The sequence below is a fragment of the Hordeum vulgare genome, chromosome 2H (genome assembly GCF_904849725.1).
Source record: "Hordeum vulgare subsp. vulgare chromosome 2H, MorexV3_pseudomolecules_assembly, whole genome shotgun sequence".
Taxonomy (NCBI): Eukaryota; Viridiplantae; Streptophyta; class Magnoliopsida; order Poales; family Poaceae; genus Hordeum; species Hordeum vulgare.
In genome coordinates this window covers 556618151-556643558 of record NC_058519.1, presented here as the reverse complement: position 1 = coordinate 556643558, position 25408 = coordinate 556618151, and the positions used below count along the sequence as shown (strand labels likewise).

General features: G+C 41.1%; 1 pseudogene; it reads left to right on the top strand.

Moving 5' to 3' along the window:
* The first annotated feature begins 664 nt into the window (after positions 1-664).
* Positions 665-25408, top strand: part of LOC123428643 — a 34632-nt pseudogene continuing 9888 nt past the window's right edge.

Sequence of the window (25408 nt, the reverse complement as noted above, 5' to 3'; positions counted from 1 at the left end):
TCGGTTCCAGAAACGACTGACAATGGAAGGTACCGTGGTCTTGTCTAGAGGCCCTCGGGGAAGTTGGGCGCACAAATCCGGAATCTCATCACTGGCAAGAAACAATAGCTCGACACGTTAAACATCGCCAAGGAAGCGGCGCGCGCTTACGATGCCAATGCACTCGAGTACTAGGGCAAAGAAGTGGCCATCTTAACTTTCCTCGGGATGCTTGGCATGTGAGTGAGATAGCGCCTCCTAACATGAGGAATGTCTCCATGGCCGAGGAGGAGGAGCATGTGAAGGGTGAGGCGCTCCTCATGGCCCGTGAACGTCAGAGCACCGATCCCTTGGTGGAACAGTATCTTTGGGAGGATTCACATATGTATGACATTAACGAGGCGTTGCTGATCACCGCACGCAACCAGAAGGATGCCAAGGATGACCTGATAGACTGGGATGATCTCACCAAGAAGGATGACGAGAATTAGATTAGGAGTTGATCTCTCTATTGTGCCTAGTCGTGTAACTCCGTGCTTTAGATGTTTGAGCCTTAATGTAGTACTTATGAATCTTGCTATGGCATACTAGATGTGTTTGTGACTTCGTGATAAGCCTGCTTAGTAATATATATTGCTATGACGCACCAATGATAACATTGTTTAACTTTTTGAAGGAGGCGATCATGGAGCTTAAGGTGTGCAATGTCTGCAAAAATCCATGTAGCGATAGTTTATCACATGTAGTAGAATTCAGGGTCTTCTTGAGGATGAATTAAAAAAATTCTATGGTAACAATGTTCTCTTCATTATTCAATTCTAACCAGTTGCTGATCTGTTGTACTATTAGTTACTAATTGCATTATTTTTAATTGTTCCATAGGGTATCCCATGCAACTTACGGGTCCAATTCAATAATTTAATTGGTGATAGTTTCAACTTTTTGGATGGTGAAGGGCAATTGTTCAAAATTGATGTTTGTAAACAAAAGGATAAAACCGTCATAGGAGGAGACAGATGGACCAAGTACATTTCAAATAATAAGCTCACCGGGGAGAGTACAGATGCTTTTACTTGAAGAAAACGGTCAACAAGTTAAGGATTAAGTATTCCTCTGACCAAGATGATGAGCGTGACGAGGATGATGCTGAAGATTCTGAGGATGATGATGATGATGCTAGCGAGGATGACGATAGCAACCAAGAGCATGAGGATGAGAATGAGGAAGATGATGACGATGATGATCCATACAATTGTGTAATTTCCTCTCAAATAATGAAATAGCTTAATGAGGATGAAAAAAAACTCGCCGCGATCCTACCATCAAGTGTGCACTACTTGGGGAGGACATTTGTGCATCGTTTTACCAAGACCAACATCGTGAAACACACCATGATATGTTTTGTATCTTTTCTCTTTTTTCCTATTCATAAAAAAATATGGCAAGATGTCTAACATAGCATGATCTATTTTGCTTTTAATCGCGGGGATCATAGAAATTACCTATGAAGATGATTTTGACCGAGGACATCCCTGCCATCGGCGTGGCCGGAGTGAAAGGATGTGGATGTCGCCTAGAGGGGGTGAATAGGCGCTTTAAAATTACGGTTTAGGCTTGAACTAATGCGGAATAAAAGTAATGTTTAATTAGTCAAGCACAAAACCTAAAACAACTACGCTCACCTATGTGCACCAACAACTTATGCTAAGCAAGATAAACAACTAAGTGATAGCAAGACATATAATAGGAAATAGTACGGCTATCACAAAGTAAAGTGCATAAGTAAAGTGCTCGGGTAAGAGATAACACAGGCACGCAGAGACGATGATGTATCTCGTGGTTCACACCCTTGCGGATGCTAATTTCTGTTTGGAGCTGTGTGGAGGCACAATACTGTCCAAGAAGCCAATAAGGCCACCGTAATCTCCTCGCGCCCTCGCACAATGCAAGATGCCGTGATTCCACTAAGGTACCTTTGAGGGTGGTCACCGAACCCATACAAACAAGGTGGGGGAAATCTCCACAACTTAATTGGAGGCTCCCAACAGCACCAAGAAGCTTCACAACAATGGATTGTGGCTCCGAGATGACCTCAACTGTCCGGGGCAATCTCCACAACCTAATTTGAGACCCCGACGCTTGACCTGAGCTTTATGCCAAAGCACCCAAGAAGAACAAGCTCTAGGGTACCAAGCACCCAAGAGTAATAAGCTTCTCAACTTTTCACTTCCACGTATCATCGTAGAGAACTCAAACCGATGCAACTAATGCAATTGCAAGAACACACAAAGTGGTAAAGTCCGTCACACTGAAATTCCTCCACAACAACAAAAGTTATGGAGGAATATGAGAGGAAGAACAAGGAGCTCACAAAGAACTCCAAGATCAATATCCAAGGGGTTCCCCTCAAGAACTAGCAAGAATCATTGGAGGTATTGATAGTTAGAAAGCTCAAAGAAGGTCAACAATGGGGGTATACACGAGCTCAACTGATGGAAAATCATTGGGTAAGAAGACCCCTTAAATAGGTGTTCCGAAATCCAACCGTTATGAGCATTGGTCGTGCACAAGCGGCACTATCGCTTGGCCGAGCGGTACTTCCGCTGGAGTGGTACTACTGCTAGGACAACAGCGATACTTCTGCTTAAAAAGAGCAACGACATCTCAGAATCTAGAGAGGAGACATAAGAGAAAGAGGGGCCGACAAGGGAGGGAGGCAGTACCGTCGGAGCGGTACTACCGCTCTGCCCCTAGCGGTACTTCCGCTTAAAGTAGGCAACGACGCCCAATATGCCAGAAAGGGAAAATTAGCGGAAGAGAGGCCGATAGGGGAGGGCGACAGTACGCCTGGGAGGTACTATCGCTCTTTCCCCAGCGGTACTTTGCTCGAGAGAGAAAACCTGTCATGGCATGAAAAATGTTATAACTTTCGCATGCGAGCTCCGAATTGAGCAAACTTAAGCTTGTTTGATAGCACACAACAAGTACTATTCAAACAGCGACAAGAACATGCAGTTATAAAAATGCCAATGATATAGATATGTGAAACCTCTGTGAAAGAAGAACCAACAAAAACTCCAACATCGAAAACATCATGGAAGATGCACATGAACTCTGTTTATGATGAACTCAAGCTTGTCATGAAGATGACCAGAAGCTCAAGAACCCACATAATGGAAAACCAATCAAGAACCAAGAATGATTATGATTCCAAGAATGCAATGGTTTGAGCTCTCAACGAACGATGCGATCAAGCTAGTCACTTGAGAGCCCCCCTTGATAGTACGACAATCCATCCAATAACCGGGTCTTCCAACTAACAAAGTGAGACCGGTAAAATAGAAAACCTATCAAGGACAAAATTTTGCCTTGCGCGTAGTCCACTTGAGCTAGATGATGGCGATGTTGTCCTCCTCATGATGGACCACCTTTCTTGGTTGCGCCGGCTCGATGAAGACTAGTAGATTGCTCCCCCATACTCCACTATGGGTGAGCCACTTTTAAGCACATCTTCACAATTCCATTGCCACTACAAATGGACGGCAAGCTTCAAGCATGATCTCTTCATGATGCTCCACTTGAACTTGTTGTAGCGACCCGACTCAAGACGAGTCAAGCCTCTGTGTATCTGTGCCATCCCTGGATCAGTATGCTGGCACACACAGTACATCAATGTATATATCAAAGTGCAATCACATGGAAATAGCGTAAAACTGATATATACCTTAAATATCTCAGCGGAAGCAGTCAAGGGGGTGGAGTCCCAATAAACACCAACGGCAAGTTGAGTGTAGACCGTAACCCTGAATCGTACTCTTACTCGTCGAAGAAAAATATCTGCAACATAAGACGTTGCAGCCGTGTAGGTCAGCATATAGAATATGCCGGCAAGTCATCAAAGAGAGGGGGAAAATTAATCATCTATACTATATGCATATATGGCAGGTGGGGCTATAAGTTTTTAGCGAAAAGCAAGTTTTCTCCTACATCAAGAGAGGGATAAAAGCAAAATGTTACTACATTGTTGGTTGTTAACGAGATGGTTCCACCAACCAATTCTCGTACCCATGTTGTCAATAATACCCACATCAATATTATTATTTGTGTTGAGAATTTCAGATAACTTCAGTTCCTTTGGCTCAAGATGTCCATGACCGTGGACACGGCTAATCGATTAGGTTTGAGTACTCTACAGAGTTTTGCACACGTTCCACACAAGATTTGATCGCCTCTGTGTATGTCCTCGCACGTCAGGGTGTTTGAAGACCGGATGATCAAAACATGGTCTTTCAACGGGTCCCTCTGAATCCCTGTCGGTGCCCATCCATTCCTACCGTTCTTCTACATCTGCTAGCACCGCCTGTCCAGAGTCGCCGCGTTGTCCAACCAAGGCAGAGCCCATAATGACTTGTGGCTGTGCAGGTAAGCCTTGGGTCTTGAAAATATCCGTCCGTCTCTTTGAGCCTGGGTGAAGCTTTCCGCAGGATGTCATGGCCGTCTCCAGCATCCCGGGTCATCCACTGGTTTCTCCAGGGAGCCGATCAACCGTCCTTCACCCAGAGTTGCATTGCATCACGAGGTCTTGAAAATTCTTGACTTAACCGGTCTTGGTTATTAAATTATTCTCGCATCACTCATGATAAACTCTCAACCAGAATCCCGTCTACTCAAGCATAGCAATATGAAATTTGTCGTCCCGGGCCAGGTAACGGGGTTGTTGCGTGCCTACCACATGATACTACAATATGTAACCGTAATTTCCAAGTACCTAGTCAGCATGCAATTGGGCATAGGATGGTAGAACTACGATGCATAAAACATAGGTGATACATGATCAAATGACTTGCCTGGTGATGTTGACGAAGAAGAATTTCTCGAGAAATAACTTGATAGACTACTCGTCACTCTCCGATGAAATCTATATAACAAACATATCATTCACATAAGCACTCATACTAGCAATCATTCTAGCAATCAAAACAAAGGAGAGAGTGAAATGAGAATCCGAAGGAAACTTCAAATAAGACTAGGGAGTCTTCTACTACATCAAACACTATATAGTTTTTGTTCTAACTGAAAATAAAACACTAAAATGGAAAAAATAACAAAAAACAAAATATAAAATAACTAAGATAACAGAAGTAAAATTTACAAAACAATATTATTTTATAAGTATTTTCAAAATAGGAAATCAAACTAGCAATGCAATCAAATCGCAAGTTAGTATAGAACTAGAATTGATTCCATGCAACCAAATAAGAATAAATAAAATAAAATTTTGTCGTTGTTGAAAGTTACTGGTAAATATCAGAAAACAAAATATAACTTGTCACAATTAAAAAAAAAACAAATTAAGAACAATTAATACAAAAGAACAAGAAAACAAAAAAGGCTAAAACAGAATCTGTTTTGCTTAAAACCCTAAGTAAAAATATTTAAAAAAAATGGAAACTTAAACTACTGAAATATATGGTCAATAGGAAGCAGCAGCAAAAAGAATCAAATTAAAAGCTATTTTTAAACTCCCGGAATAAGCAAAACAAGCTTTAATTCAAATCTGATCTAATTCAAATTTAATAAATCCAAACATAGACAAATTATATATCTGCAGAAACTACATACAATTTGTGATCCAACGCAAAAAGAATCACCTAGTTCGGAGTTATAGCCTAATGGATATGAATTTTTTAAAATTGCAATTTTCTGAAAAAACTGCAACACGGGATTTTGTGAATCTCACCATGGGTGAGAGAGAGGAAGAACTCCGGCGAGGTAGTTGCTCCGGTGAGGTGGGGAGGTTGCCGGCGGGGTGGGGAATCGGCGGAGGAGTAGCATGGCAGGGGGTGGGCGCTGGAGAGGCTCGGCAAGGGTGATGGGGAAGCGCCACGAGACCTACTGTACTCCGTTCTTGACAGGAAGATGAGGATGGTGGCGCCGTGGGTACGAGCAGGGAGAAGGCGAGGTGATGGGGAAAAATGGAACGAGGAGAGTCGGGGCTCTCTTATAGGGGTGGTGGGAGGCGAGGGGAGGCAACATATCTCGCGAATCGGGGGAGGGAAGCTTCTAGGAAGCTTCTGCCATTGCTTGGGAAGGAAGGGAACGAGAGGAGGAAGAAGAAGGGGTATCTGGGCCTGATGCGTTTCCTAATGTGGCCCAAGTACATTCCTAAAATAAGAGATCTCTTTCCCTTTTTATTAAAACAGGAATTAATACGATTAAAAAGAAATAGAATATCCTCGGAATATAGGGGTATAATATATTAAAATTTTCAGAAAAATAAATCCAAAAAGATGGGCATTTTTCCAGTACCAAAATAAATACTTCAAAAAAATGTTTTTTAGAAAATCCCTAAATTGGTTTATTTTCTTTTTGCAAATATTTTTCAAATAAACCTTGGGTTTTATGGTCCAAATATTTCAAAGGAATATCCCCGGTTTGGAGGGTCATGTTCCTCCTCTCTTTCTTGCTTGGCAAGAATTATTTTTGGGGTATTTCTCGGGGAAGAAAAATATAGAAGCAAGGGCAAATATTTGAAAGAATTCAAATGAAAAACTCCGTTCAAATTCTTTATAGTTGAAGAGGTCATGTCATCTTCTCTCATTGCTTTTAATTGGATGAATTTGAATTTACCGGAGAAGGGGAAAGTCATTTTATTCCCTCTCATTCAAAAGTTTTTGAAAAGTTTCAAATTTCACACAAGTTTCAATCACGCAAGCAAACAAACAAACAATCTAATAATTATTTTAACATTCCAAAATTTGGGATGTTACACTTGCACACAGCAATCTTGATGACGATCACCACTTGATGTCATCCTCAATGGGTCATATTAGATCTTCCTCTTGACACAAGCCCATGGAAATATACCTAACCCCACATATAACTCTTAGGTAGACCATGGTTTAGTACACAAAGCGTAATGGACAATGCTTACCATACCATGAGATCACTTGACCCTCTCGGTACATCTTGTATGCTTTGTGTGTCAATCAACTTGATTCACTCTTTGACTTAGTCTTGATCAACCTTGTGCCTTTATGACCAATCTTTGGATAAAACCTTGAATACCACCTTGGTCATCATACAAACTCCTTGAAACCAACAGATAGACCTCAAGAAGTGCCTACAGACAAATGCTTCAAATATAACTCAAGGAAACCATTAGTCCATACGGATTATCATCAATTACCAAAACCACATATGGAGAAATATGCTCTAACAAACTCCCCCATTTTGGTAATGGATGACAATCACTTTCAAGATAGTTTATATAAGGAAATAAGCATAACCAAGCACACACATGCAAAGCAATAATGCATGTGTATGAGATGCAAATGCTTAAGCAACAAAAGCAAAACTCTCTTAATATCTCCAAACTAAACTCTCTAGACTTCTCCCTCATTGGAATCGATTGCCAAAATGGACAAAAAGCTTAGAAAGCCAATATAATAGGTATTCCTCCAAAAATTGTGCATTTCTCAAAATATGAGTGCAATGAAATACACATATCCTATGATAAATAGTTGGAGGAAGACAAACCATATTGAGCATCCAAAGATTGCAAAAAGGATGATATGTCATAGATACATACCAAAGAGTGAAGCAAGCAATCAAAAGATACCAATAGAAACAAAAAATCACATCGTCCTATGAGCCACATGAATAAAAGATATTATGATATGGGAAAAGGAGTGTTTTATCAAAACTAAGATACTCTCCCCATGATTTGTGCACTATTAAGATTTTTATTTTGTATTTGATAGAAGTGCAAAAAAATAAGATCATTACTTCCCCAAAATCAATAAAACACACGACAAGTGCAAGCAAGTAGATAAGCCAATAAGCATAGCACTTGCACCAAACATATGGTTGAGCAACATGTAAAAGAGGCAAACTTAAGAATAGTCTCAACCAAAATGATGTGTGTGAGTCATGGCAAAGCACTTTAAGAATAATAATATAAGGATGAGCATTAAGCATCAACATAGTCTTGATGAAATGAGGCACAAAGTGCAAGACATACCCTTCCCACACACACACTACTAGCAAATGGGTTCACAAGCTTACTAATAAACAAATTGAGAACCAACGCTTGTGACAACCCATGGTGAAGATAGGAAATAATATCCTTGTCAAGAGGAGAGATACCAATCGAAATGGAAAACCCTCGTCAAGACAAGCATGAGGATAAATAATCTTCACCACCAAAGAGTGCGTCAAGATGAAAGGATATAAGATCCGCACTCAAGACAAATCCTTTCACGAAACCACCAAAAATTGAAAAAGGAAATGCAACAGTGGACGTGAAAGAAAAGAGGATATCAACTAGAGATGTAACTTCTCTCGTGCGTAAACATTCTAGGTAGAAGTCAATCATGATGATATATATCCGCAAAGAAGGATGTGCACGCAAAATAGTTACAATAAGGAACGAACAAGATATCCAAAAGGAAGTCATAAATATACCAATAAGATCTTTGCTTGAAAGCATAGCACATGGCCTAATATTTTATTATTCTACATAAACGAACTTCCAACACATGAACATCAAATACATCACAACTAGCAATAAGACATCATCGTTGAGATGCTTTGATAAAGGAAACAAGTATCACAAGAACGAAACAAGAAATTCATGCCATGATGCAACCTACAAAAGGTTGAATGCAAGAAATGTATGCATGAAGTAGATACTTGTTACCCAGATAGCATTGGATTGTTGTAGTAGATAATGGTTCATCGATAATACTAGCTTGGCTCCAATAAGCACATGGTGTCAACACCTTCCTTGTATGAGAGCCTAGAATTCGATGCATCTCCAATTGTTCCTAGAACAACAACACAAAACAAAATGGTGCCCAAACTCATTAGGACCAAAGAATCAGAGCACCAACAACACGTAGTACAAACTATACATAAATATGTGCATATGGATATGAAATTTAATTTGATGCACACTTTAGCCAATTTATGACATGGTGGAGTTTCCCCTATATATTGGGTCAAAGAAAGAAAGCATGCCAAAGAAAGTACATGTAGTAAATATGCATGCTCAAGGCTTTCAAGAATCAAATCAACACATAGTTGATAAGATACCAAAAGAAAAGGTATCAAGTGAAGATAAGATACCAAACGACAAATTATCACTTGAAGGATATCAACTAAAAGATACATCAATGAATGTGATATCCATTGACACATACCAAATAAAAGGAAACAAGATACCAATTGAAGGAAAGCAAATAAGAGGTATAAAGTTCCCGAAAGAGAGCTAGGTTCCAAACAAACCAAACACTCGATAAATTTTCATAATGACACAAAGCACCACAAAGAGATAGACTTGCCTCCCACCAACACACACTTGATGGGGATCAAAAGATTTTATGATAAACACATAAAAAGAGTGTTCTAAAGAAAATAGGATAGCTCCCCCAAGAGATGTGCATTATATAGAATTTGCATTTGAATAAAAAATGCACAAGATTGGATAATCACTTTCTCTACATCTATAGAAACACTAGACATGCTCAAAAAGATCCACATGGGGAAAGGAAGACAAACGATACAAAAATTCCATTGTAAAGATGATTAGCAATTTCTACCACATGAAGGGAATACCAATTGTCAAAGGATAAGAATTATTTGGAAATAATTCCCATTGGCAGATTGCAAATATATCCAACATCATATTTACTCCTAAAACACAAGAAAATGGCACTTTTAGACCTAACATGCCACCTAGGAACAAGATAATTTACAATATCAACACTAAGTGGAAATACCTCAAATGTACACATTTTCTAGGCTTGTAATATGCACATAGCATATTACTCCCCCATAATGTGATAACCCAAAATATTAACACGTGGCAAATAAAAACCAACAAGATATAATTAATGGACCATTTGGAATTTGAATTTCTCATGAGTAAGACATACCACATAGAGACTAGATAATCTTGTAATATCAATACGAAGTGGTATTTGTTAGAGCATATTTCTCCATATGTGGTTTTGGTAATTGATGACAATCCCTATGGACTAATGGTTGTCTGAAGTTATATTTATAGGATTTGTCCATGGGCACTTCTTGAAGTCCATCTGTCGGGTTCAAGGAGTTTATATGATGACCAAGGTGGTATTCAAGGTATTATCCAAAGAATGGTCATAGAGTCACAAGGTTGATCAAGATCGTCAGACAAAGAGTAAATCAAGATGATCAACACACAAAGCGTACAAGATGTACCGAGAGGGATCAAGAGATCCCATGGTATGGTAAGCATTGTCCATTACGTATTTGTGTACTAACCCATGGTCTTCGTGAGAGTTCTATGTGGGGTTAGGTGTGTTTCCATGGGCTTGCGTCAAGAGGAAGATCTCATACGACCCATGGAGGATGACATAAAGTGGTGATCGTCATCAAGATTGCGGTGTGCAAGTTCAAGTGGATCAGCACGAAGATATCTTGCTTGAAGCTTGCCGTCCATTGTGGTGCCAATGGACTTGTGAAGATATGCTGAAGAGGGGCTCACCCATATTGCGTATGGGGGAACAATCAACTAGTCTTCATCAAGCCAACACAATCAAGAAAGGTGGTCCATCTCGAGGAAGCCAAGATCATCGTCATCTAGCTCAAGAGGATGAGGTGCAAGGTATAGGTTTGCCCTTGATAGGTTTTCTGTTGTAGGTTAGATTCCCGTACTATCAAGGGGGTCCCTCGAGGGAGTAGCTTGATTGTATCGTTCGTTGAGAGCTCAAACCATTTGCATCCTTGCATCATACTTATTAGTTCTTGTTTGGTTTTTCTCTTGGCGAGTTTTAGAGATTATGGTCATCTTCATGACAAGCTCGAGTTCATCGAAAACGGAGTCCATATGCATCTTCTATGATGTTTTCGATGTTGGAGTTTTTGCCGGTTCTTCATTCATAGAGATCCATATCTCTATATCATTGGCTTTTTCATATCTGCATGTTCTTAAGATTGTCCTTGTGATCCTGAATCCAACAAGCTTTGGTTTGCTAGATTCGGAGCTCGTATGCGAAAGTTATGGATGTTTTAGTTGCGAGCAGTAGTACCGCTCCAGGTGGGCAGTAGTACCGCTTCGGGACGGTAGTACCTCTCTCTAAGCGGTTGTACCACGTTGGACTTCTTGCGAATACTTTTCCAAGCGGTGGTAGGCCCGAGAGTAATATCTTTACTATCGTGGCTGTGCGTAGTACCGCTCCTTCCCTAGCGGTAGTACCATGTGCGCCAAGCGGTAGTACCACTCCTTGCGAGCGGTAGTACCGCTAGGGGCAGCGGTAGTACCGCTCCTCGTCAGCGGTAGTACCGTTAGAGGCAGCGGTAGTACCATGCCTCACCAGCGGTAGTACCGCTGTGTGATACGTCCATTTTGCATCATGCTTTTATGTTGATATTTATCGCTTTATGGGCTGTTATTACACTTCATGGTACAATACTTATGCCTTTTCTCTCTTATTTTATAAGGTTTACATGAAGAGGGAGAATGCCGGCAGTTGGAATTCTGGTCTGAAAAAGGAGCAAGTTTGAGATACCTATTCTGCGCAACTCCAAAAGCCGTGAAAATCAAGGAGGAATTATTTTGGATTTTATAAAAAATACTGGGTGGAAGAAGTACCAGAGGGGAGCCACCAGGAGGCCACAAGCCTACCAGGCGCGACCTACCCCCCTGGCCGCACCTAGGTGGCTTGTGGGCCCCCTGTTGCCCTTCTGGCTCCCATCTTTTGCTATAAGGAGGGTTTTGTTCCCGAAAAAACTAGGAGGAGGCTTTTGGGAGGAATCGCCGCCGCCACGAGGCGAAACCTAGGTGGCAGGGCCGTCCTGTCGGGGAAACTTCCCTCCCGGAGGGGGAAATCGTCGCCATCGTCATCACAAACACTCCTCTCATCGGAGGGGACTCATCACCATCAACATCTTCATCAGCACCATCTCATCTCCAAACCCTAGTTCATCTCTTGTAACCAATCTCCGTCTCGCGACTCCGATTGGTACTTGTAAGGTTGCTAGTAGTGTTAATTACTCTTTGTAGTTGATGCTAGTTGGATTACTCGGTGGAAGATTATATGTTCAGATCCTTGATGCTATTCAATACCTCTCTGGTCATGAACATAATTATGCTTTGTGAGTAGTCACTTTTGTTCCTGAGGACATGGGATAAGTCATGATATAAGTAGTCATGTGAATTTGGTATTCGTTCGATATTTTGATGCGTTGTATGTTATTTTCCCTCTAGTGGTGTTAAGTGAACGTCGACTACATAACACTTCACCATTATTTGCGCCTAGAGGAAGGCATTGGGAAGTAACAAGTAGATTATGGGTTGCTAGAGTGACAGAAGCTTAAACCCTAGTTTATGCGTTGCTTCGTAAGGGGCTGATTTGGATCCATTAGTTTAATGCTATGGTTAGACTTCGTCTTAATTCTTCTTTCGTAGTTGCACGATGCTTGCGAGAGGGGTTAATCATAAGTGGGATGTTTTTCCAAGTAAGGTCAGCACCCAAGCACTGGTCGACCCACATATCAAACTATCAAAGTAGCGAACGCGAATCATATGAACATGATGAAAACTAGCTTGACAGAAATTCCCATGTGTCCTCGGGAGCGTTTCACCTCATATAAGAGTTTGTCCAGGCTTGTCCCTTGCTACAAAAGGGATTGGGAAATCTTGCTGCAAATTTGTTACTATTGTTACTTGCTACTTGCCACAAATCATCTTATCACACAACTATCTGTTACCGATAATTTTAGTGCTTGCAGAGAATACCGTGCTAAAAACCACTTGTCAGTTCCTTCTGCTCCTCGTCGGGTTCGACACTCCTACTTATTGAAAGGACTACGATAGATCCCCTACACTTGTGGGTCATCAGGACTCTTTTTTGGCGCTGTTGCCGGGGAGTGAAGTGCCTTTGGTAAGTGGAATTTGGTAAGGAAACATTTATATAGTGTGCTGAAATTTATTGTCACTTGTCACAATGGAAACTAATCCTTTGAGGATCTTGTTCGGGGCATCTTCACCTCGAACGGAAGCACAAGGAGTTTCTCCTCAACCTACTGCACCTACTGAAAATATTTGTTATGAAATTCCTTCGGGTATGCTAGAGAAACTGTTGGATAATCCTTTTACAGGAGATGGAACATCACATCTCGACTTGCATATAATCTAGGTAGATGAAGTTTGTGGTTTATTTAAGCTTGCAGGTTTGCCCGAGGATGAGTTCAAGACGAAGGTATTTCCCTTATCTTTGAGGGATAAAGCATTGACATGGTATAGGCTATGTGATGATACTGGATCATGGAACTACAACAGATTGAAATTGGAATTTCATCAAAAGTTTTATCCTATGCATTTGGTACATCGTGATCGGAATTATATCTATAACTTTTGGCCTCGTGATAGAGAAAGTATCGGTCAAGCTTGGGGGAGGCTTAAGTCAATGTTATATTCATGCCCCAACCATGAGCTCTCGAGAGAAATTATTATTCAGAACTTTTATGCTCGACTTTCTCATGATAATCGCACCATGCTTGACACTTCTTATACAGGTTCTTTTATGAAGAGAGATATTGACTTCAAATGGAATTTATTGGAAAGAATTAAACACAACTCTGAAGATTGGGAGTTTGATGAAGGTAAGGAGTCAGGTATGAATCTTAAGTTTGATTGCATTAAATCCTTTGTTGAAACAAATACTTTTTGTGATTTTAGCGCTAAACATGGACTTGACTCTGAGATAGTAGCCTCATTATGTGAATCATTTGCTGCTCATATTAATCTCCCTAAAGAGAAGTGGTTTAAGTATCATCCTCCCTTAGAAGTCAATGTGGTTAAACCCAATCCAGTTGAAGAGAAAGTCATTGCTTATAATGATCCTATTGTTCCTAGTGCTTACATTGAGAAACCACCTTTCCCTGTTAGAATAAAGGACCATTCTAAAGCTTCAACTGTGATACGAAGGGGCCACATTAGAACACCTACACCCCCTGAGCAAATTAAAGTTGAACCTAGAATTGCTATTATCAAAGATCTCCTGTCCGACAATGTTGATGGCCATGATATTCACTTCTGTGAAGATGCTGCTAGAATTGCTAAACCTCATGCTAGAGACAAACATAGGCATGTTGTTGTCACGCCTGTTGTTTCTGTTAAGATAGGAGATCATTGTTATCATGGTTTATGTGACATGGGTGCTAGTGTTAGCGCAATACCTCAATGTTTATATGATGAAATTAAAGACGAGATTGCACCTGTCGAGATGGAACCTATTGATGTCACTATTTAGCTTGCCAATAGAGATACTATCTTCCCTTTGGGAATTGTTAGAGATGTTGAAGTCTTGTGTGGTAAAACTAAGTATCCTGCTGATTTTCTCGTTCTTGCTACCACACAAGATAGCTTTTGTCCCATCATATTTGGCAGACCTTTCCTCAGTACTGTCAATGCTCATATTGACTGTGAGAAGCAAACTGTCCTGTCGGCTTTGAAGGTGTGTCACATGAATTCAATTTCTCGAAGTTTGGTAGACAACCTCATGAAAAATAATTGTCTAGTAAGGATGAAATTATTACCCTAGCTTCTATTGTTGTGCCTCCTACTGATCCTTCAGAGCAATACTTGCTTGAGCATGAAATGATATGCATATGGATGAAAGGAATGAGATAGATAGACTTATCTTTGAACAACATCCTATCCTTAAGAATAATTTGCCTATTGAACTGTTTGGAGATCCACCCCCACCAAAGGGTGATCCTGTGTTCGAGCTTAAACAGTTACCTGATACTCTTAAGTATGCTTATCTTGATGAAAAAGAGATATATCCTGTTATTATTAGTGCTAGCTTTTCAGAGCATGAAGAAAAGAAATTATTGAAAACTCCGAGGAAGCACCATGCTGCTATTGAATATACTCTTGATGATCTTAAGGGCATTAGTCCCACTCTATGCCAGCACAAAATTAAAACTGATCCTGATTCCAAACCAGTTGTCGATCATCAACGAAGATTAAATCCTAAGATGAAAGAGGTAGTAAGAAAAGAAATACTAAAGCTCCTGGAAGCAGGTATTATCTGTCCTGTTGCTCATAGTGATTGGGTAAGTCTGGTGCATTGCGTCCCTAAGAAGGGAGGTATTATCGTTGTCCCTAATGATAAAGATGAATTGATCCCACAGAGGATTATTACTGGCTATAGGATGGTGATTGATTTTAGGAAATTGAGTAAAGCCACTAGGAAAGATCATTACCCTTTGCCTTTTATCGACCAAATGCTAGAGAGATTGTCTAAACACACACACTTCTGCTTTCTAGATGGTTATTCTGGTTTCTCCCAAATACGAGTTGCACAATCTGATCAGGAGAAAACCACTTTTACCTGCCCTTTCGGTACCTTTGCTTACAGACGTATGCCTTTTAACTTATGTAATTGCTGCCTCTTGAGCTTGCGTTGGTTTTTCCCTTGAAGAGGACAAGGTGATGCAGCATAGTAGCACTAAGTAGTTCCCTCAGTTTGAGAACCAAGGTATCAATCCAGTAGGAGAATCAAGCCAAGTGTCCACAGTACCTGCGCAAACACAAACAAGCTTGCACCCAACGCTATAAAGGGGTTGTCAATCCCTTCAAGATTGATTGCAAAGTGAGATCTGAAGGCGGAAAGTGCAACGAAGTAAAAGTGTAAGGCTGGAAATATGATGTGAAGTAGACCCCAGGGCCATAGTGTTCACTAGAGGCTTCTCTCAAAATAGCAAATATCACGGTGGGTGAACAAATTACTGTCGAGCAATTGATAGAACCGCGCAAAGTCATGACGATATCTAAGGCAATGAATATACATATAGGCATAACGTCCGAGACAAGTAGACCGATACTTTCTGCATCTACTACTATTACTCCACACATCGACCGCTATCCAGCATGCATCTAGTGTATTGAGTTCATGAGGAAAACAATAACGCCTTAAGCAAGATGACATGATGTAGAGGGATAAACTCAAACCAATGATGTAAACCCCATCTTTTTACCCTTGATGGCAACAACATGATGCGTGCCTCGCTACCCCTTCTGTCACTGGGTAAGGTCACCGCATGGTATGAACCCAAAACCAAGCACTTCTCCCATTGCAAGAATCATAGATCAAGTTGGCCAAACAAAACCCACAACTCGAAGAGAATTACAAGGATATGAAATCATGCATATAAGAGATCAGAAGAAACTCAAATAAGATTCATAGATAATCTGATCATAAATCCACAATTCATCGGATCTCGACAAACACACCGCAAAAGAAGATTACATCGGATAGATCTCCATGAAGATCATGGAGAACTTTGTATTGAAGATCCAAGAGAGAGAAGAAGCCATCTAGCTACTAGCTATGGACCCGAAGGTCTATGGTGAACTACTCACGCATCATCGGAGAGGCCATGGTGTTGATGAAGAAGCCCTCCATATCCGAATCCCCCTCCGGCAGGGCACCAGAACGTGTGAAAGGATCGATATGGTTGGCTAGAGGGGGGGGGGTGAATAGACAACGACCACTTTTTAATTAATCTTAACAAGTTAAGGTAAACACTGTACGGGTTCACAAATAATATGACAAAGAGGTGACCCCTATAGAAGCTAACAACAAGAGCTATTAAGACAAGTAAGATATAGTCACAAGCAAAAGCAAATACAAAGTAAAGGTTAGAGATAACCACAAGTGGAACCGATGGAGACGAGGATGTGTTACCGAAGTTCCTTCCCTTTGACAGGAAGTACGTCTCCGTTGGAGCGGTGTGGAGGCACAATGCTCCCCAAAAAGCCACTAAGGCCACCGTATTCTCCTCACGCCCTCGCACGATGCAAGGTACCGTGATTCCACTATAGGTGCCCTTGAAGGCGGCGACCGAACCTTTACAAACAAGGTTGGGGCAACTCCACACATAGCTTGGAGGCTCCCAACTAAACCACGAAGCTTCACCACAATGGAATATGGCTTCGAGGTGACCTCAACCGTCTAGGATGCTCAAACACCCAAGAGTAACAAGATCCGCAAGGGATTGGAGGGGGGATCAACTTTTCTCTTGGTGGAAGTGTGGATCTAGGCCTTCTCAACCAATCCCTAAAGAATCAACAAGTTTGATTGGCTAGGGAGAGAGATCGGGCACTTTAGAGCTTGTGGAGCAACAATGGAGCTTAGAGAGGTAAGAGATAGGGTTCCTCAGCTAGAAGAACCCTTTATATAGTGGGGGGAAAAATCAGACCGTTTTCCCACTCTCTGCCCCAGAACCAGCGGTACTACCGCTGAGCCTGAGCGGTACTACCGCTGCCTGGTGGTACTACCGCTGGCTGTAGCGGTACTACCGCTGACACCAGCGGTACTACCGCTGAGCCTCCAGCGGTACTACCGCTGACACCAGCGGTACTACCGCCGGCCCCTTGGTAGTGCACGAGCACTACTACCACCGGGAAAGTCTTCGCAAAAGAGTCCGTCCACAAACTACCGCTAGGTAGGTGGAACAAAACACCTGGAGCGGTACTACCACTGACCAGGGGCGGTACTACCGCTGGGTGCAGCGGTACTACCGCTAGCAGTCCAGCGGTACTACCGCTGGAGCCAGCGGTACTACCGCCGTGGACCATTTTGCAGAAAAACTCAAGACGAAATAGGTGAGGGCCGCTCCAAACAAGGAAGGGGAGAATGTGAAGTGTGCGTGTGTAAAGATAGATTCCACCCAAACCTTTCCACTACGGATCCCCTCTTAATAGTACGGCTTTCCTATGACTCAAATAAAGAGAATCGTAGAGAGCGTCGTGCTTCCGTTCCAGAAGAGAGGAGACGTGTATTCTTGTGCCGTTGACGAGTGTTACCTGAAACCTTGACACACACGATTACTCCTGTATGGTACTGTCATCAATCACCAAAATTACTTAGGCATAAACGATGCCTCAACAACGTGCCCAGATGGGATCTTGCGGAGACAGAATTTTGCGGCGGCAGAAAAGTATTTTCGTGGATCTCTCGCGTAGTTTTGGATTTTTCGGGAATTTATAGGCGGAAGAGGTAGGGCAGACGAGCCACACGGGGCCACAAGCCTGCTAGGCGCGGGCCCCCTGGCCGCGCCTAGGGGGCATGTGGCCTCCCCTGGTGGTCTCTGCCTTGGTTCTCACGTCCATTGCGTATCTTCTGTTCCGGAAAAAATCTCTTCGGAAGTTTTATTCCGTTTGGACACCGTTTAAAATTCTCCTCTGAAAAGGGTCAAAAACACGAAAAAAAACAGGAACTAGCACTTGGCACTGAGTTAATAAGTTAGTCCCAAAAAAGATATAAAAGGCATACAAAACATCCAAAGTTTGACAAGATAATAGCATGGAACCATAAAAAATTATAGATACGTTGGAGACGTATCAAGCATCCCCAAGCTTAACTCCTACTCGTCCTCGAGTAGGAAGTGATAAAAACTGAATTTTTGATGTGGAATGCTACCTGGCATAGTTGTCCTTTGTAACTTATTTCATGTGACGTGAATGTTCAGATCGTAAGATTCAAAACAATAATTTTCTATTGACATGAAAAACAATAATACTTCAAGCAAACTAGCAAGGTAATCATGAACTTTCGAAATAACAAGGCCAAAGAAAGTTATCCCTACAAAATCATATAGTCTGGCTATGCTCCATCATCCCCACACAACTAATATAAATCATGCACAACCTTGGTATTGGCCAAGTAATTATTTTTGCACTCTTACTTTCTCGAACCTTTTTCAACTCTCACGCAATACATGAGCGTGAGCCATGGATATAGCACTATGGTGGAATAGAGTTTGGTGGAGGTTGTGAGACAAAAAGGAGGAGATGGTCACATTGACTCGGCGTATCAAAGGACTATGGAGATTCCCATTAATAGATATCAATGTGAATGAGTAGGGATTGCCATACAAATGATGCACTAGAGCTATAAGAATGTGAAGCTCAAAAGGAGAACTAGTGGGTGTGCATCCAACTTGCTTGCTCACGAAGACCTAGGGCAATTTTGAGGGAGCCCATCATTGGAATATAAAAGCCAAGTTATATAGTAAAGATTCCCACTAGTATATGGTGGTGACAAAACGAGAGGCTCTCAATCATGAAGAGCATGGTGCTAATATGAAGCACAAGTATGGAAAGAGATAGTAGCATTGTCCCTTCTCTCTTTTTCTCTCTTTTTTTCTTTTTTTTTTGTTTTGGCTCTTTGGCCTCTTTCCATATCTTTTTTTTGTGTGGGCAACTTTGGCCTCTTTTTTTATTACCTCACATGGGACAATGCTCTAATAATGATGAACATCACACTTTTAGTTACTCACACCTCAAAGCTTAGAACGATGATGACTCTATAGGAAATGCCTCCGGCAGTGTACCGGGATGTGCAATGATCTAGCTTGGCGTATGACGTTGAAACATCTCGCTAGCTATCTTACGATCATGCAATGACAATATGAGAGTGACGACACAAGTCATGAGACGGAACGGTGGGAGTTGCATGGCAATATATCTCGGAATGGCTATGAAAATGCCATAGTAGGCAGGTATGGTGGCTGTTTTGAGGAAGGCATATGGTGGGTTTGTGCACCGACAAAAATTGCGCGGTACTAGAGAGGCTAGCAATGATGGAAGGTGAAAGTGCATCTATACCATGGACTCACATTAGTCATGAAGAACTCACATACATGTTGCGAAAGTTTTTATTAGTAATCGAAACAAAGTGCTAAACGCATACTCCTAGGGGAAGGGTTGGTAGGTGTAAACCATCGCGCGATCCCGACCACAACACAAAGGATGACAATCAATAGATTAATTATGCTCCGACTTCCTAACATAGCGGTTCACCATACGTGCATGTTACGGGAATCACTAACTTCAACACAAGTATTTCTAGATTCATAACACCCTACTAACATAACTCTTAATATTACCAAATCCACGTCTCAAAACTAATTGAGAGGAATCAAACTTCTCTTTCTACTCAATGCACATGAAGATGGAAGTTTTACTGTATCCTCTTTGGGTACCTATCACCTTTGGGACTACTTTATAGCACAAGCCAACTACCAAGTTACGCACCGCCGTGCTCTAAAAGATCTAAGTGAAGCACATAGAGCAAAATTGTCTAGCTCAAAAGATATATGTGAATCACAATGAGTATTCTAGCAAATTCACGATGAGTGCATGTCTCTCTCAAAAGGTGTGCAGCAAGGATGATTGTGACACAACAAAATGAAAATACTCCTATGATACAAGACGCTCCAAGCAAAACACATATCATGTGGTGAATAAAAATATAGCTCCAAGTAATTTTACCGATGGATTGAAGACGAAAGAGGGGATGCCTTCACGGGGCATCCCCAAGCTTAGGTTTTTTGGTGTCTTTGAATTTGGCTTGGGATGCCTTGGGAATCCCCAAGTTTGAGCTCTTTCCACTCTTTATCCCTTTGTCCATGAGAACATCACCCAAAACTTCAAAACTTCACAACACAAAATTTAAACAGAAACTCGTGATATCATTAGCACAAGAAAATAAACTACCACCTCTTTAGGTACTGTAGAAATCTTGATTTCTATTTATATTGGTGTTAGATTACTGTATTCTCACTTTTCCATGGTTAGTACCCCCCGATACTATCCATAGTTTCATCAAAACAAGCAACCAACACAACAAAAACAGAATCTGTCAAAAACAGAATTTGTCAAAAATAGACCAGTCTGTAGCAATCTGTATACTTTGTATACTTATGGTACCTCAAAAATTCCGAAAACTTAATAAAGCCTGGGAAAAAGGCATATCAACTAGCAGAAAAAAGAATCAACTCAAAAGCTCTTTCTGAATAAAAATGAAAAATAATTTCGTGAGCTAAAAGTTTTTGTCTTTTCCAGCAGGATCAAACAACCATCACCAAACTATTCATAAAGGTTTTGCTTGGATCAAACACAAAAATAAACACAAAAAACACAATCATAACTGAATTATGATGGTGTGGACGCAACAAAACAGAAAGAAAAAGATAAATTCATTGGGTTGCCTCCCAACAAGCGCTATTGTTTAACGCCCTTATCTAGGCATAAGGCAATAGAATCACGTATCGTCGTCTTTGGTGCTCAAACCATAAGTAGACCTCATCATGGATTCATAAGGCAATCTTATTTTCTTTCTAGGAAAATGCTCCATGCCCTTCTTTAAAGGAAATTGAAACCTAATATTCCCTTCCTTCATATCGATGAGAGCACCAATAGTTCTTAGGAAAGGTCTACCAAGAATGATAGGGCATGTAGGATTGCAATCAATATCAAGCACAATGAAATCCACAGGTACATAGTTCCTATTTGCAATAATAAGAACATCATTGATCCTTCCCATGGGTTTCTTGACAGTAGAATCCGCAAGATGCAAATTAAGAGAACACTCCTCAATCTCATTAAAGCCTAGAACATCACATAAAGACTTTGGAATCACGGAAACACTAGCACCCAAATCACACAAAGCATTGCATTCATAGTTTTTGATTTTTATTTTGATAGTAGGTTCCCATCATCATGAAGCTTTCTAGGAATATAAACTTCCAACTCAAGTTTCTCTTCAAGAGATTTTATCATAGCATCGACGATATGATCGGTAAAGGCCTTGTTTTGGCTATAAGCGTGTGGAAAGTTTAGCATGGATTGCATCAAGGAAATACATTCAATCAAAGAGCAACTATCATAATTGAATTTCTTGAAATCCAAAGTAGTAGTTTCATTACTACTCAAAGTTTTGATATCTTCTACTCCACTTTCAATGCTTTTAGCATCAAGATAGATGGACTCCGAATCATTGGGGCGTTTTTAACCAAAGTGGATTCATATCCAGCCCCATCATCATTAGGTTTGACACTAGAAAACAAGGATTGAATGGGAGTCACACCAAGCACTTTAAGATCTTCGTGATTCTCATCACGAGAACACGCCTTTTTAAGCCATTCATGTCTAGCACGAATTTGGGCGGTTCTTTCTTTGCTCTCATTCATGGAAACACGCATAGCTTTCAAAGTTTCATCCATGTTGATCTTGGGAGGAGCACATCCAACTTTCAAAGCATCAATATCAATAGACATTCTATCAACGCTCCTAGCCAAATCATCAATTTTGAGTAGTTTTTCCTCTATGGACGCATTGAAAATCTTTTGCGAGTTGATAAACTCTTTGATATTACTCTCTAGATCAGAGGGTAATTTATTGTAATTTCCATGAGTATTGTTGTAGGAGTTGCCAAAGTTATTAGAGGGATTACTAGGAAAAGGCCTAGGAACATAGTTTCCTCTAAAAGCATTGTTGTTGCCAAAATTATTCCTACCAACAAAATTAACGTCCAAGCTCGCATTGCTACTCTCAATCAAGGAAGACAAGAGCATATCATTAGGATCTAAAGGAGCACTTTTACTAGCAACCAAATTCATTAACTCATCCATCTTAGCACTAAATGAGTTAATTTCTTCTATAGCATGTACCTTCTTACTAGTAGGTGAACTTTCAGTGTGCCACTGAGAGTAGTTTGTCATGATACTGTCTAGGAGTTTTGTGGCTTCTCCTAATGTGATTTCCATGAACGTTCCACCTCAGGCGGAGTCCAAGATATTTCTAGAAGAAAAATTCAAACCAGCGTAGAAGATTTGTATAATCATCCAAAGACTCAAGCCATGAGCGGGACAATTTCTAATCATCAATTTCATTCTCTCCCAAGATTGTGCAACATGTTCATGATCAAGTTGCTTAAAATTCATGATATCATTACGGAGAGAGATAATCTTAGCCGGCGGAAAATACTTGGATATATAAGCATCTTTGCACTTGTTCCAAGAATCAATACTATTTTTGGGAAAAGATGAAAACCAAGTTTTTGCTCGATCTCGCAACGAGAACGAAAAAAGCTTCAATTTAATCACATCATTATCCACATCTTTATTATTTTGCATATCGCAAAGCTCAATGAAGGCATTAAGATGGGATGCGGCATCTTCACTAGGAAGGCCGGAGAATTGCTCTTTCATAAGAAGATTCAGCAAAGCAGCATTGATTTCGTATGATTCCGCACTAGTGGCGGGAGCAATCGAGGTACTAATAAAATAATTATTATTAGTATTCGAGAAGTCACAAAGTTTGGTGTTTTCAGTCATGGTGACTTCAGCAAGCAAACAAGCACACAAGCGAACAGAAAGCAAGCGACAGAAAAGGGCGAATGAAAAAGGCAAATATTTTTGTAAATTTTTGTTTTTCAGAAGTGAGGGAGAGGAAAACGAAAGGCAAAAAAGTAAATGCAAGAGATGAGTTTGCGACACTTACTTGGATGAGCTTTCACCTAGAATAATCCCTGGTGCCAGAGATTGACACGTTGACGGGAGATTATTCTTGACTTGATCCTCCCCGGTAACGGCGCCAGAAATCCTTCTGCTGCCTCTTGAGCTTGCGTTGGTTTTTCCCTTGAAGAGGAAAGGGTGATGCAGCACAGTAGCAGTAAGTATTTCCCTCAGTTTGAGAACCAAGGTATCAATCCAGTAGGAGAATAAAGCTAAGTGTCCAGAGTACCTGCGCAAACACAAACAAGCTTGCACCCAACGCTATAAAGGGGTTGTCAATCCCTTCAAGATTGATTGCAAAGTGAGATCTAAAGGCGGAAAGTGCAACGAAGTAAAAGTGTAAGGGTGGAAATATGATGTGAAGTAGACCCGATGGCCATAGTGTTCACTAGAGGCTTCTCTCAAAATAGCAAATATTACGGTGGGTGAACAAATTACTGTCGAGCAATTGATAGAACCGCGCAAAGTCATGACGATATCTAAGGCAATGATCATACATATAGGCATCACGTCCGAGACAAGTAGACCGATACTTTCTGCATCTACTACTATTATTCCACACATCGACCGCTATCCAGCATGCATCTAGTGTATTGAGTTCATGACGAAAACAGTAACGCCTTAAGCAAGATGACATGATGTAGAGGGATAAACTCAAACCAATGATGTAAACCCCATCTTTTTACCCTTGATGGTAACAACATGATGCGTGCCTCGCTACCCCTTCTGTCACTGGGTGAGGTCACCGCACGGTATGAACCCAAAACCAAGCACTTCTCCCATTGCAAGAATCATAGATCTAGTTGGCCAGACAAAACCCACAACTCGAAGAGAATTACAAGGATATGAAATCATGCATAAGAGGGATCGGAAGAAACTCAAATAAGATTCATAGATAATTTGATCATAAATCCACAATTCATCGGATCTCGACAAACACACCGCAAAAGAAGATTACATCGGATAGATCTCCATGAAGATCATGGAGAACTTTGTATTGAAGATCCAAGAGAGAGAAGAAGCCATCTAGCTACTAGCTATGGACCCGAAGGTCTATGGTGAACTACTCACGCATCATCGGAGAGGCCATGGTGTTGATGAACCCTCCCTATCCGAATCCCCCCTCCGGCAGGGCACCAGAACGTGCCCTGGATGGGATCTTGTGGAGACAGAAGCTTGCGGCGGCGGAAAAGTATTTTCGTGGATCTCTCGCGGAGTTTTGGATTTTTCGGGAATTTATAGGCGGAAGAGGTAGGGCACACGGGCCACAGGGGGCCCACAAGCCTTCTAGGCGCGGCCCCCTGGCCGCGCCTAGGGGGCTTGTGGCCTCCCGTGGTGTCCTCTGCCTTGGTTCTCACGTCCCCTGGGTATCTTCTGTTCCGGAAAAAATCTTTTCAAAAGTTTTATTCCGTTTGGACACCGTTTAAAATTCTCCTCAGAAAAGGGTCAAAAACACGGAAAAAACTGGAACTGGCACTTGGCACTGAGTTAATAAGTTAGTCCCAAAAAAGATATAAGAGGCATACAAAACATCCAAAGTTTGACAAGATAATAGCATGGAACCATAAAAAATAATAGATATGTTGGAGACGTATCCGTAATGCACCTGCTACCTTTCAAAGATGTATGATGGCTATATTCTCTGACTTTTGTGAAAAGATTGTTGAGGTTTTCATGGATGACTTCTCCGTTTATGGGTCTTCTTTTGATGATTGCCTCAGCAACCTTGATCGAGTTTTGCAGGGATGTAAAGATACCAACCTTGTCTTGAATTAGGGGAAGTGCCACTTTATGGTTAATGAAGGCATCATCTTAGGACATAAAATTTCTAAAATAGGTATTGAAGTCGATAAGGCTAAGGTTGAAGCGATCGAGAAAATGCCATGCCCTACAAACATTAAAGGTATAAGAAGTTTCCTTGGTCATGCTAGTTTCTATAGAAGGTTCATTAAGGACTTTTCTAAGATTTCTAGGCCTCTTACGAATCTCTTGCAAAAGGATATTCCTTTTGTTTTTGACGATGATTGTGAGGAAGCCTTTGAAATACTTAAGCATGCCTTGATAACTACAC